We start from the raw sequence: 13,412 nt of genomic DNA on the forward strand, positions 1-13,412 counted from the left end.
AATATAACCGGGCGTGAATGGCTACGTGATGATCCATCGAGGGCTTCCGTCGATGTCCAGCCATGGAGGAGCTTCCATGCCTTCCAAATCTGGCTCGACGGGAAGAAGGTTGCCGTCGAAGATGGGTTGCGGCCAGCGATGATGAAGAAGACGGCTACGCAGCGACGGAAAAACTCGCTGGAGAGGGTGGTGGTTGCGAGGCGGAAAACTCGCCGGAGAACGTGGAGGCTGCACGGCGGTCGGCCGAAGATGGTGGTGATGATGACCTTGGTCTGTGATGGATATAGACACATATACATTCGTATATAAAGATGCACATGTTACATATCTATACGTATAGGTATATATATAATATTCCTAAAAATAAAATAATAATAAGTAATTTTTATGCTTATGTATTTCATATATATATATATATATATATATATATATAACATGACTATGAAATTTTGTTTAATTTTTTATATGATTTATTCTTTAAAAAACGTTGCAGGTCTCCCTTCACGGGGTAAGGTATTTTCGGTGTTAGTTGCTAACCGAGATACTCTTTCCCTTTCGCCAGTGGGGTCTAGCGGTGACAGTGAAATTGATGAGTGTCTATATTCTTTGAGTGATTTGAAAACAGTGGTATCACCTTATTTAAAAATTGATAGTAACCCGAATTCTTGCGATAATAGTGGTTCTGAAGAGTCTTCGGGAGGAGTGAGCGAGCGTCTTTTGGACGAGTCGGAGATTTTAAGTCCAAGTAAAAAATTTGACTTATCCTCTAAAAATATCCTTAAGATTCCCAAAAATGGAGATCTTTGCCATGAACCGCCTCCGGGATATTTTACTGTATATCTGGAGTACTTTAATTTTGGTTTCTCGCTCCCTCCTCATGCCCTTTTGATAGAAATTGTAGATAGTCTCGGGGTGAGTTTAAGTCAATTAACACCAAGTGCGATTCTTCTCTTTACGTGTTTCCTACGTAGAGTGAGTGAAATTAAAATGTCCCCGACTATAGACTTATTCTATGCGCTTTTCTCGGTGCGTCGCTCCATGCCGGGTTCCTATACTTATTTTCTACCTCGGGGAGATTGTAAGTTTTTATCTCGTTGTCCATCTCCAAAAAATGATTGGAGAAAAAATTTTGTTTATGTATGGGATTATGGTTGGGAGGTTCCCATAGTTTGGAGTCCGGGCCATAGGAAAATTATATTTAGCAAAATCCACCGTGAATTGCAACTTAAATGTCGTTCCTTAGGCCTCTTCCAGGAGTTGGTTGACCCAAAAAGTTTGATTCCTGCCGGTAATGCTTTGTTCAAATTGAATTTTGATGACTGTATTTTGCGTCTTCTTTGGATTCTTCTACTCGTGGTAATTTAAAATTTATTAAATTTATTTACTGATCATTGTCACTCTTCTCTTTGTGTTTGTTTGTAGGTGACAAATTAAGTTTGGCGGAGGTTCGCGCTTGCATAGAGAAAAACGAGAAAACTCCGTCAAAAACATCGAGAAAAGAGTCACCAATGGATCGAGGTAATCACAATTCCCAAGGGATTCCAAGGAGGAGGAATTCTCCCGGGCCATCCGACCGTGTCAATTGTTCTGGTCCTCCATCTAAAAATACTGACACTCGTGACCGAAGGAATGGTGGTAGAAGAAATGATGCTGACCGTGATACCCGTACTAGGGAGAATGCTAATGGTAGAATAAATCCAAAAAGAAGACGTGAGGATGAAAGAACAGTTCCTCCCGATACTCGTGAGGGTCGTCACTTGTTCTTGGAGGGTGTGAATCACAAGAATAATGCTGGTTCTTTTTGGGATTTGAAGGATCCAGAGATTGGTTGGAGAACCGGAGCTAATCTCATTGGAGATCATGACAGGTTGCATCTACTGCCTCAGCCTACCGAAGTATTAACTCGGTCTCTTGCCTCGTCTGCCTTCCAGGTATATTATTATACGTTTGATATTTGTTATGATTTTTATGTAGTAAACAATACTCCTTATCTATGGGTCTTTGCAGATTTTATCGCTTGCCCAAACTTTTCAATTTCGAGAAGAGAGGTCTCGAAATTCCGGGAGAAAATTTGATGACGAGCTGGCGTCATTAAGGGGAGAGTGCAAAAGACTCGGCGAGGAAGGTGTTAAGGCCCGAGATGATTTTCTCAAATCGCAAAAGGAGCTTGAAGAGAAATCCAAAAAGTATGATGCAATGTGCAAGGATATGGAGCTACTTAAGGGAAAATATTCCCATGAATCGGAGACCGGTGAGACTTTTCTCAATTCGTCAATAGGCAAGAATCTCTTGCGAAGTACCGGAGAAAAAGCAATTGAATGCTACCGAGAGTCCACAGATTTTAGAGATGAAGTGATTCAGCGGGCGATCGTTATTCATGATGAAGTTGTAGTGGATTGCCGCAAGGAACTACGGAAAACTCAACTAGTTCCAGAGGAAATTATTATGATGATTCACCCAAACATTCCGGAGCCTAGTCTTGCCAGAGTTGAAGATGACTCGGATCCTCCCTTAGGAGATTTACTGGGAGGTCTGGGTGATGAGGAGATGATCGAAGCTTTGCGTTCGAATTTTTAGCTTATACAGCCAATAATGACGGTGTGTGTCGAAGCTATATGGAGACTAAACCGTGGAACAGTTTAGCTTTATTATTTCTTGCCACTTTCGGGCAAAATTTTTTTGTGACAGAGTCAAAGTCATAGACTTTTTTTTTTGTTCTTTTTGAGTAAGTAAGTATTTGTCGATTATCATATCTCTTTTGCATTTTGAAGTTGCTATTGCATACTTGTTTGATGAATAAAATACTATCGCTTTAACAATGGAGTACTTGGGAGGGGATCAATCTCCCAAGATTTTGTCTCATGGGGAATTCCTAAACCCACTTCGTGCGTGGTGAGGTATCCCGGGACTTATAATGTTATTATGTCGTCCTGACCTCTTACAGCGTCATAAGTTCAAATGTCCCAAGGGGCTGGCCAAGCCTCTTACTGTTGGGAATTTTTTATGATTGCTAGGGTCTATGACGTTTATGTCGTAAGTAAGCGTTAGTATAGGAGAGGAGATATGATATGCTTTCGACAAAGTAATCTGTTTATATAAAAACAATAATCAAATTAGTTGAACAATGTATCACAAAATTGTAATATGAAAACATAAGGAAAATATGCTAAAAAAGATAAATTTAGCCTATTATTGACGAGAGTTGCAGTTTATGCATAAAACTTCTTCAGGTTGGCCACGTTCCAAGGCCTGGGAAGTATTCTTCCATCTGAATGTTTGAGGCGATATGTTCCCATCTTCACAATTTCAATTACTTTGTAGGGGCCTTCCCATTTCGGATCCACTTTGCCCACAGGCTTTAAGATGTCAGATTTTCTCAATACAAGATCTCCTACTTGGAAAGATCTTGGTTTGACTCTGTCATTGTATGCTTTAGTCATACAAGCTCGATATCTCTCGGCTCGTGTTGAAGCTCCATCTCTCAGTTCATCCACCAAGTCCAATGAAATTCGGAGGGCTTGGTCATTCCCAGATGGAGTGTACTGTTTCACTCGCCATGATTGCTCTCCGATTTCGGCAGGAGCCACAGCTTCCGCTCCGTAGGCCAAGTTGAAAGGAGATTCTCCAGTTGAAGAGCGTGGGGTGGTTCGATATGCCCATAGAACACTTGGCAACTCATCCACCCATTTTCCTTTGGCATTGCCTAGGCGTGTTTTGAGGTGCTGTAGAATGGTCCGGTTGGTGACCTCGGTTTGCCCATTTGCTTGAGGATTCCCTACAGAAGTAAAGAACTGCCTGATAGAGAGTCCTCTGCACCAGTCTTTTATCTTCGCTCCAGAGAATTGAGTTCCATTATCTGAAACCAAGGTTTGAGGAATGCCAAATCTGCATATTATATTCTTCCATAAGAAATTGATTACATCTCTCTCGGATATTTTGGCCAATGGTTCAGCTTCGACCCATTTGGTGAAATAATCCACAGCTACTATCAGAAATTTTCTTTGTCCGGTAGCAGGAGGAAAAGGACCTACCAAATCCATTCCCCATTGAGCAAAAGGTAGAGGACTTTCCAGGGGCTGTAAGGTTGTAGCCGGCTGGTGATGGAAGTTAGCATGCTCTTGACATGCATGACAATGTTTTGCTAACTCCATAGCATCTTGCTTCATCGTTGGCCAAAAGTACCCTTGGCGCAATGCTTTCCCCGCGAGAGCTCTGCCAGCTAAATGATTTCCACATATTCCTTCATGAATTTCACGGAGCACATAGTTTCCCTTAGCTGGCGTTAGACACTTTAGGTAAGGTGAAGAGAAACCTCTTTTGTACAGTTCTCCGTCAATGATCGTGAACCGAGCAGCTCTCACTCTAAGTTTTCGAGCTTCGACTTGGTTAGCAGGTAGTTTCTCTTGCTTTAAATAGTCGATTATTTCATCTTTCCAACTAGGCTCTTTGCTGTCAGCACAGAAGACTGTAACATCACTTCCATCAGTTTCTTCCTTGCCATAAGTTAGGAATGTAATTTTCCTATTATCAATGTTGGCCAAGGAGCTTGCTAACTTGGCAAGGCGGTCTGCTGACTCATTTTCCCCTCTAGGTATCTGCTTTATATCATAGCTGTCTAAACGCGAGAGAAGCTCGTTTACTTGAGTGAGGTATGCAAACATTTTATCTTCCTTTGCTTCATAATTTCCATTAACTTGACTGACGATAAGTTGGGAGTCACTGTGTATCGTCAGTCTTCTTGCTCCGACTGACAGGGCCAATTTAATTCCCATGATGAAAGCTTCATATTCTGCCTCATTATTCGTTGCAGGGAATAGAAATTTGACGGCATATTGAAATTTATCTCCCTGTGGGCTCTCCACAACTATACCTGCACCGCTTCCCGTAGAGGTTGATGACCCGTCGACATAAACCATCCATGTTTGGGTGGAACTCTCTTCTTGAGTTACTGTCATTTCTACTAGAAAATCAGCCAGAATTTGCGCTTTAATCGCTGGACGCGGGCGATATTCAATTCCATATTGGCTCAGTTCAACAGCCCACTTAACCATTCTTCCTGATGCTTCAGGACTCGAGATAATTTGTTTGAGAGGATGATTGGTGAGTACAATTATTGGATGAGAGTGAAAGTAAGGACGTAATTTTCTCGCTGCAATTACCAAAGCCAGTGCCAGTTTCTCGATCTTTGTATATCTTAATTCTGCTCCGTGTAAAGTTCGACTGATATAATAAACTGGCTTGTGCTCACGTCCTACTTCAGAGACCAATACTGCACTTACCGCCTCCGCAGATATTGCCAGATAAATTAACAGGGTGTCACCTTCGTTTGGTTTCACCAACAACGGCGGAGAGGTCAGATGTACTTTCAACTCGTCAAATGCTTGCTGACACTCTTCTGTCCATTGAAAACCTTTCCCACTCCTCAACATTTTGAAAAATGGTAAACCCTTGTCTGCAGATCTTGAGATAAATCGGTTGAGGGCGGCCAAACGTCCTGTCAATTCTTGGATGCCTTTTACACTCTTCGGAGGATTCATGTTTAAAATAGCTTTGATTTTTTCAGGGTTGGCCTCTATTCCTCGTTCTGACACCATATAACCGAGAAATTTGCCTCCTCGTACACCAAAAGTGCATTTATCCGGATTAAGTTTCATCCTATATTTTCTGAGTATACTGAAACATTCCTCAAGATCTTCCAAATGATTAGATGCTTGAATACTTTTGACGAGCATGTCATCTATATAAACTTCCATGTTACGCCCGATCAATTGTTCGAACATGCTATTTACCAAACGCTGATAGGTAGCTCCAGCATTTTTCAGACCAAACGGCATTATATCATAACAATAAATTCCTCGATCAGTGATGAAACTTGCTTTTTCTCGGTCTTCTGGCGCTAGGCCGATCTGATTGTATCCTTGATATGCATCAAGAAAAGTGAGCAGCTCGCATCCTGCTGTCGAATCGACTAACAAGTCAATTCGAGGGAGTGGAAACGGATCTTTGGGGCATGCTTTGTTGAGATCAGTGAAATCTATACACAAACGCCACTTTCCTCCAGGTTTTGGTACTAAAACCACATTTGCAAGCCAATCTGGGTATGAAACTGGCCTGATGTACTTTGCCACTAAGAGTTTCTCCACTTCCGCGGCTATATGCCGATTTTTCTCTGGACCAAATGCTCTTTTCTTTTGCTTCACCGGTCTCATTTTCGGATCAACACGGAGGTGATGAAGCGCATATTCATGAGGTATTCCTGGCAGATGCTCATCACCCCAAGCAAACACGTCCAGATTGCGACCAAGAAAATTTTTCAACTTCTCTTCCAGCTCAGGAGGTAATTCGGTCCCAATCTTTAGGGTTTTCTTGGGATCAGTTGGAATGATTGCCACATGTTTCAGAGTTTCAGTTGCTGTTATTCTCTCTTTGCTCTCAGCTTCTTCATCCACCAAATGAATTCCGTTTTCACGCAAAAGCTTTTCGGGTTTTGGTGGTTTTTCCTCGCTAGAGACTTGTCTTTTCCGATTTTCTGACGAACCCCGCAGAGTCACTACATGACACTCTCTAGCTAGACGATGATCACCAAGGGCTTCTCCTACTCCTCCTGGCGTCGGAAACTTCAGCTTCATATGATATGTCGATCCGATGGCTTGGAATATATTGAGACTTGGTCGTCCCAATATCACATTGTACGCAGATGAAGCTTTTACCACAAGGAATTTCACCATTTTAGTAGACCGCTTGGGGTAAGAACCCAAGGATAGAGGAAGCGTTACCTCTCCCAAAGCTTCAACTATTTCTCCGGAAAATCCGACTAGTGGAGTGTTGACTGGAGTTAACTGTGCATTACTAATACCCAACTTTACGAATGCATTATGAAAAATTATGTCGGCCGAACTTCCAGAATCCACTAGAATTTTCTTTACCCAAAAATTGGAGATTGTGGCTGAGATGATTAAAGCATCATTATGGGTACCCCGAGGGTTCTCCAGATCTTTGTCACTGAATGATAATCCATCTTGGATGGTTTCAACTTCACATATTGACAAGGATGTGGGGCTGGATAAATTGTTGGTTCCTTTTGCTGCTCGCAGAAGAGCTTTTCTTGCATTGTTCGAGTCGCCACAAGCAGGCCCCCCAGTGATTACGGCGATTACCCCTCCCGAGGGCAAATTTTCATCCGCTCGTTCATGCTGTTTCCCAATTTCGTCATGGCGCTTTTGATAGTCATGTTTTGGTTGTTCGTCCCGACGCCTGTCGTCTCGTTTTTCACCGCGGGACTTGTCCACGAAATTCCCCAAATGTCCGCGCTTTATGAGTTTTTCAATTTCTGCTCGCAAACTGAAGCAATCTTCTGTAGTATGGCCTTTATCTTTATGAAAATGACAATACTTTTTCGAACGTAGGCGCTTTGGGTTATTCTGCATTGGGCGAGGGGGACGTAACAATCCTTGTTTTTCAGCCACTACCAGTATATCGGTCAGACGTGCATTGAGGGGTGTATTCTGGAGACGGGGGCTCTGTGCTGTTCGCTTCTCGTCTCGCTTTCTAATATCTGGTTTATCTTCTTCTCTCTTTCTTTTATTCAGGTAGTGTGGTTCAATAGATTCCTCAACCCGAATGTATTTCTCAGCTCTTTCCAGTAATTCCTCTAGGTTTTTGGGCGGCCTTCCCGCTATTGATTCCTTGAACTTCCGATGACGCAAGTTTTGCTGCATTATTCCGGCTAACAAATCATGGTTCACATGTAAGACTTCGTGCACCGCATGAGTAAATCGCCGAACATAGTCCCTCAGACATTCTCCTTCTTTTTGAATGACTGTGAACAAATATGCTGCTGTTTTTGGGTATTTTTTGTTAATTGAGAATTGCTGGATGAAGCAGTCAGTAAGTTGCTCCAAATTGGCAATAGATCCGGAGGGTAACTTGTTGAACCATGTGAGCGCTCTTCCTGATAATGTTGTTCGGAAAATTTTGCAGTATGCAGCATCTGTGATATCATACAAATCCGCTTTCGCGTAGAATTTGTCAATATGGTCTTGGGGGTCACTCGTTCCATCGAACTCAGGTAAGCTGGGGATTTTGACTCCCTTTGGTAATGCTTCAGATAATATGTCATCAGTGAAGGGGCTTCGGCGTGACGGCAAAATTGCGGAAATATTCTCTCCAGTTACATGTGTGCGAGATCCATCCTTCCGAGCTGGATTAGTGATCTTGTTTTCGCCAGAAATGTCATGAACTGTGTGAACACTTGCTTCACCGTCTTTCTGAGTAGTATTTTTCTTGGTCCCCCCTTGATCTTTATCATTCACTTTAGATTTATCTTTATTTGGGTCTCCGTTATTAGGGTCAAGAGATGACGAGCCTTCAGTCTGAGCCTTTTTCTTGCTGCTTTTGCGCTTGCGAGTTTCTAGGTACTGAGCAACTGCATCTTTTGCTGCGAGTGCGGCTGTGTTTTCCATTAGCGCGGTCAAGTCTTCACGGGTGAGAGTAATACTCTGCGGTGCGTTTCCATTGTTAATATTTCCTTGAGACATTTTTGAAGTAATATGTGTTCTCAATGACGTAATGAACAGTTTCCCACAGACGGCGCCAAGCTGATGTAGCCAAAAATCACTTGTATAGGACACGATGCTTCCGCAAAGTCCGGAGTATCAGTAAATCCTGGTATGTTCCCGGAGGAGATCTTCAGTGGGTTGTTCCTACGTCACAAAACAAAGTCAGAGGAGCCGGGAGGGTTCCCGGCGAAGGCACTCCGACGCTCAAGTCAGTTACTACTCAAGGAATAATAATCGAGAATAGAGCGATATATTGCTCAAAAAAGTGTGTACCTTAATAATGAGGTGACTTGAGCTATTTATAGATATTCGGAGAGCCTTATGGGCTTGAGCCTCTTATGGGCTTTTGTAGAATTCAGGGCCTGCTTGAATTAAATACATATAATATTTAAATAAGCTTGGGCCTTAAAAATATTCGGAGTGGACCTTAATGATTGGGCTTAGGCCCAGTTGAATTTTTAGGTGTAACCTATCAGATAAATAATAATATGTTTAGTTAGATGGATTAATTTTGGGATTGAATTATACTTAAGAATAAATTACGATTTCACCCTTAAGCTATCATAATAATCATATGTTCTACAAAGAAGGAAAGAAGATGAAAGATAAAAAGGAAAAACATAATTGATTTTTTTCATTCTCTCACTCCATAATATTTATAATCCCATTAAAAATTTAGGACTAAAAATCATCTCACAATCCTATCATTAACGGGCCTAAAGATTTATACAATTTCTTAATTTTGCAAGTAAACATAGGATTAGTTGGTATTATCTATGTTATCCTTCATTTATGAAGGCAAGTAAACGCAGCCTATATATTATAAGACTTTACCAAATAATTAGAACTAATTAATATAGATATCTCAACTTTAATTAAATATTTAACTATATTATAAAATTAAGTATTGGCTTATCAATAAATAATAGATATTTACTGGATAAGTTGATTTCACGCTATTTATAAGATAATATCCTAATTATCTAAGCGACCATGTTTAAAAATGTGTGGATCCATTCACTTTTTACATCCGAATTTACATCTTTTACAAATTTATGAAATGCGAGCAATATATATATTAATCGTTTTTTGTGTCATTTTAATTTTTTTACCATTTTCTTTCTTTTATACCCCTACGGCCTACGCCCACTCCCTCTCCCAAACTAAACAAACTCCCTCAAGCTCCATTTCTAACCTATTTAATTTGTATTTTGTCCTACCTTTTTTTCTCTCAACCGCTAGCATTCACATTTTTTTTTAGATTTAGGAAAAAAAACGTACAAGGAAAAAAATATATATAAAGAAATTCGGACGATTTGAGAACTGAAAAATATGCAAGTTATTTATCATATGACACACACGAATAGTTTATTTTAACATTTGATTACCCTAAGGCTAGTTGTGTATTTTACAAAATATTAGAACCATGCACATTGTTCAACTATATATAGTTTAATGCGCTGAAGTGAAAAGTTGTACAATACAAGTAAAATTAATGTTGACGTTGCCTTTTGACTGAAACATTATTTGTTTAATATAATTTAATAATAATTATGTATATTAAGGGTACGTACCTGCAGCTGGTCATGAGAAGTATTACTACGCAGAAATCAGAATTAAATGCAACAATTTTAGCAAAAAAATTAATATCTCTAGTGGTGTTCGAACGGATATGATATAATGCCATAAATTGACATAATTTATTTAGTTAAACCTTTATTGTAAAAAAAAAAAAGATGATTGGATCTTATTTAGTATGCATCTAAAGATACGATTGATTGCGGATTTCACCATTATATAAAAAATCCCTTCGAGTACCACTACATAATTTATGTAAACAAAATATAGAAGTAAAACAAAATGATTTACAATAAGTGATCATGTAAAAAAAAATTTAATTACTGATTAAAAAAAATCAATTATCAGGGGCACCAAATATTCAACATCCTCGCACTAAAGTAATGGTTTTACAAAACCTAATAATTAATTTTAAGACCAAAATATGATTGATTGCATAAAACTCGAGTAAGATGTAAATTGCCAAATCTTGCAAAAGATTATTAGATCTTCTAAGATATTATTTTGGGATATGTGACATGACAAACCAACTAATCCACTACATAAGGTCTAGCTAAAATTAAACTACAGCTAGCGCATTTATGTAATTAACAATGTAAACAGAAAATTTTCATTTTGAAAATCCAAGAAAATACTCATATATATATATATATATATACTTCAAACTTCAAAGTCAAGTTTGATTATGCCTTGCACAATTTTGATATTTTCATTTCCATAATATATATATATATATATTAATTAATTAAGTGGATTCCGATCCATTACAAAGCTAGTGATCAATTGTACTATTTGTGTTTTTTTTTAATATTAGATATAAAATGTAAGACTATATGTGTATGTGTATGTGTATGTGTATGTGTATGTGTATGTGTATGTGTTGGATATGATGGTTAGTCGATGGTCCCCAATGACAACTTTTAAAAGTTGACAAAAAAAGAGAAGGGATTTGAAACATTTATGTTACATCTCTGTCACTTTCTTTTTTGTGAAATGAGGTTGTTAACTCCATGTTTATTAGGTCTTTGGAAAAATCCAATTCCTTGATTATTTTCTAAAATTTGTACATCTTTTCATAAAAAAGCCCAAACATGAGTGATTTGTGTGTCATCAAGGGGTATGGAGTCGAAGAAAGGTAACATGTACCATTATAGATTTTTGGACCATCTCCTATTTTGTAAATCAAAGGGTCCACAATTTCTCTAATTTTTTTTTCATGGTTAATTAAGTCTAATTTCATACGTGTGCATATATTTAAGTTTTAATATTCTTTTTTAAAAAGTAATATATATATATATATATATATGTCGATTGTAGTTTTGAGAAAAAATATTGTGATAACCATAGCGGTAAAGGCTAATTTTTTAAAACTTATGAACCTGTTAAATTGATGGAAAAATATATATATCTATATTTTGTTTAAATCCAACCAAACATTGAGAAAGTATTAAGGTTGCTTCCATGCTGAACCTGTTAAATTGATGGAAAAATATATATATATATACCCATCTTTTAATTTTTTAAAAATTCAAAAAAAAATTTGTTGTAACATATATATTTTTGTTTTTATTTAAAATTTCATGGCCGATAGACGATAGCCCTTTTTTTATGACATGAAAATCCGCAACCGCTATTTTTCTGTGCGCATTGGGTAAATGCAATATCCTGCAAACTACGCTATTGATCAGGTAAACCGCACTAGGTAAGTCATGCGCGATAGGTCAGTCCAAGAAGATGTTAATTGATAGAGAGAATCGAACTCTTGACCTCTGATCGAGCAACTACTCCACCAATTCTAAACTCCTCTTGTGGACGCCGGTAGCCCTTTGTTGCCATGACGGTAAGAAGCTCGGGCCTTTGGGTTCCTATCGTAAAGAACTCAACAACCACATTGTACATTATTTTGGTTCTATAAACGGCGGGCCGGGATATAATGTACTGTAGCCTTCTATTAGCTACATCTATAATTTCACTTATATAATGCAATCTCATCAGTAATTAAATATCATTAGTATTTCTCTAATTACCTTATGGAGTTTAGTTATTTGCGACCGTTTCGAAATATTGAATTAGCATATATTTTTTTATATCTCTAAGCATGTTTCTTGCCACGAACATATATATTAATATATAGGCGTGTTTGAATAAATATAAAATTTGATCATTACTGTTTTATTAAATAAAAGTACTCAAAGTTGGTGAACGCATATATGTTATGAGCAATCATATGCTATAAGAAAAATATACATATATATATATATTATAATAATATTGTTTTAAAATTGTTATGTTATTATCTTGCTCCCTTGCTCGACCAAATTTGGTACCATTATTAATGTTTTGAATCTATTAGATGACTGTTCCCCATATGACACGATCGAGAAACAGAATAATTTGGGGAGGTTGAGGAAATTTATTTAGTTAGTTAAATTATTAAATTCATTTTCAAGAAAAGTTTACGATTTTGCTCCATCGAATGTGGTGCCACTATAAATGTCTCCGATTATTATAGATGGCTATTACACATTACTGTTGTAGAGGAGAGAATTATTTAGGAGATTGAAGGAACTTGGTACCAAGTTAGTTAAAATATTTAATTTCATTTCGGGTAAAATAATGGTTTGTACAAACTCTTATTGGAATGCTCCAATTATATATAGTCTTCGATCCATCACTAATTAATTACATTTAATTTGTGTCCTTGTCGATGGCTGGTGTTTATGGAAAGACATTTTGAATTTCATTCAGACCGAAATTTGTCCATAAACATGAATTTTCATTAAACTATTCCACTTTTTTCTTTGTTTTTCCTTCCAAGAACATAACCTTTTGCCAAATTCACGGCCTTACTTTTCAAAGGCGTGATTGGAAAAATAGCAACAAATACAATAGTTAAGCAGCTCGGAAATATATAACTTGAATTATGTATCACTGTTCACTCAGTTGTGTTTCAATGTTTTCAAATCAACATATTTCGATTATAATTTTGTTCAAATTTCACCATTATTTGGTGAACAATAATTTATTTTATTGAAGATGAAATATTATATAAATGTAGGAGATGTATTTGAAGTTTATTATTTTACTTCTCTAAATAAAATATTTAAAATTCATAAATTTAAAATCATTCTATCGTACGCAGCCTAAAAGGAATTTTGATTTGTTTGAAGACCTTTTTAAATTGCATGCCGACAACAAAATTTCATTTTTTTTTAAAAAAAAAGGAAGAATTTATGGAAATATCGTGATTTTAACTATTGGGATATTCAATTTTAT

Source organism: Henckelia pumila, chromosome 3 (genome assembly GCF_033568475.1).
Source record: "Henckelia pumila isolate YLH828 chromosome 3, ASM3356847v2, whole genome shotgun sequence".
In the NCBI taxonomy this organism is placed as follows: domain Eukaryota; kingdom Viridiplantae; phylum Streptophyta; class Magnoliopsida; order Lamiales; family Gesneriaceae; genus Henckelia; species Henckelia pumila.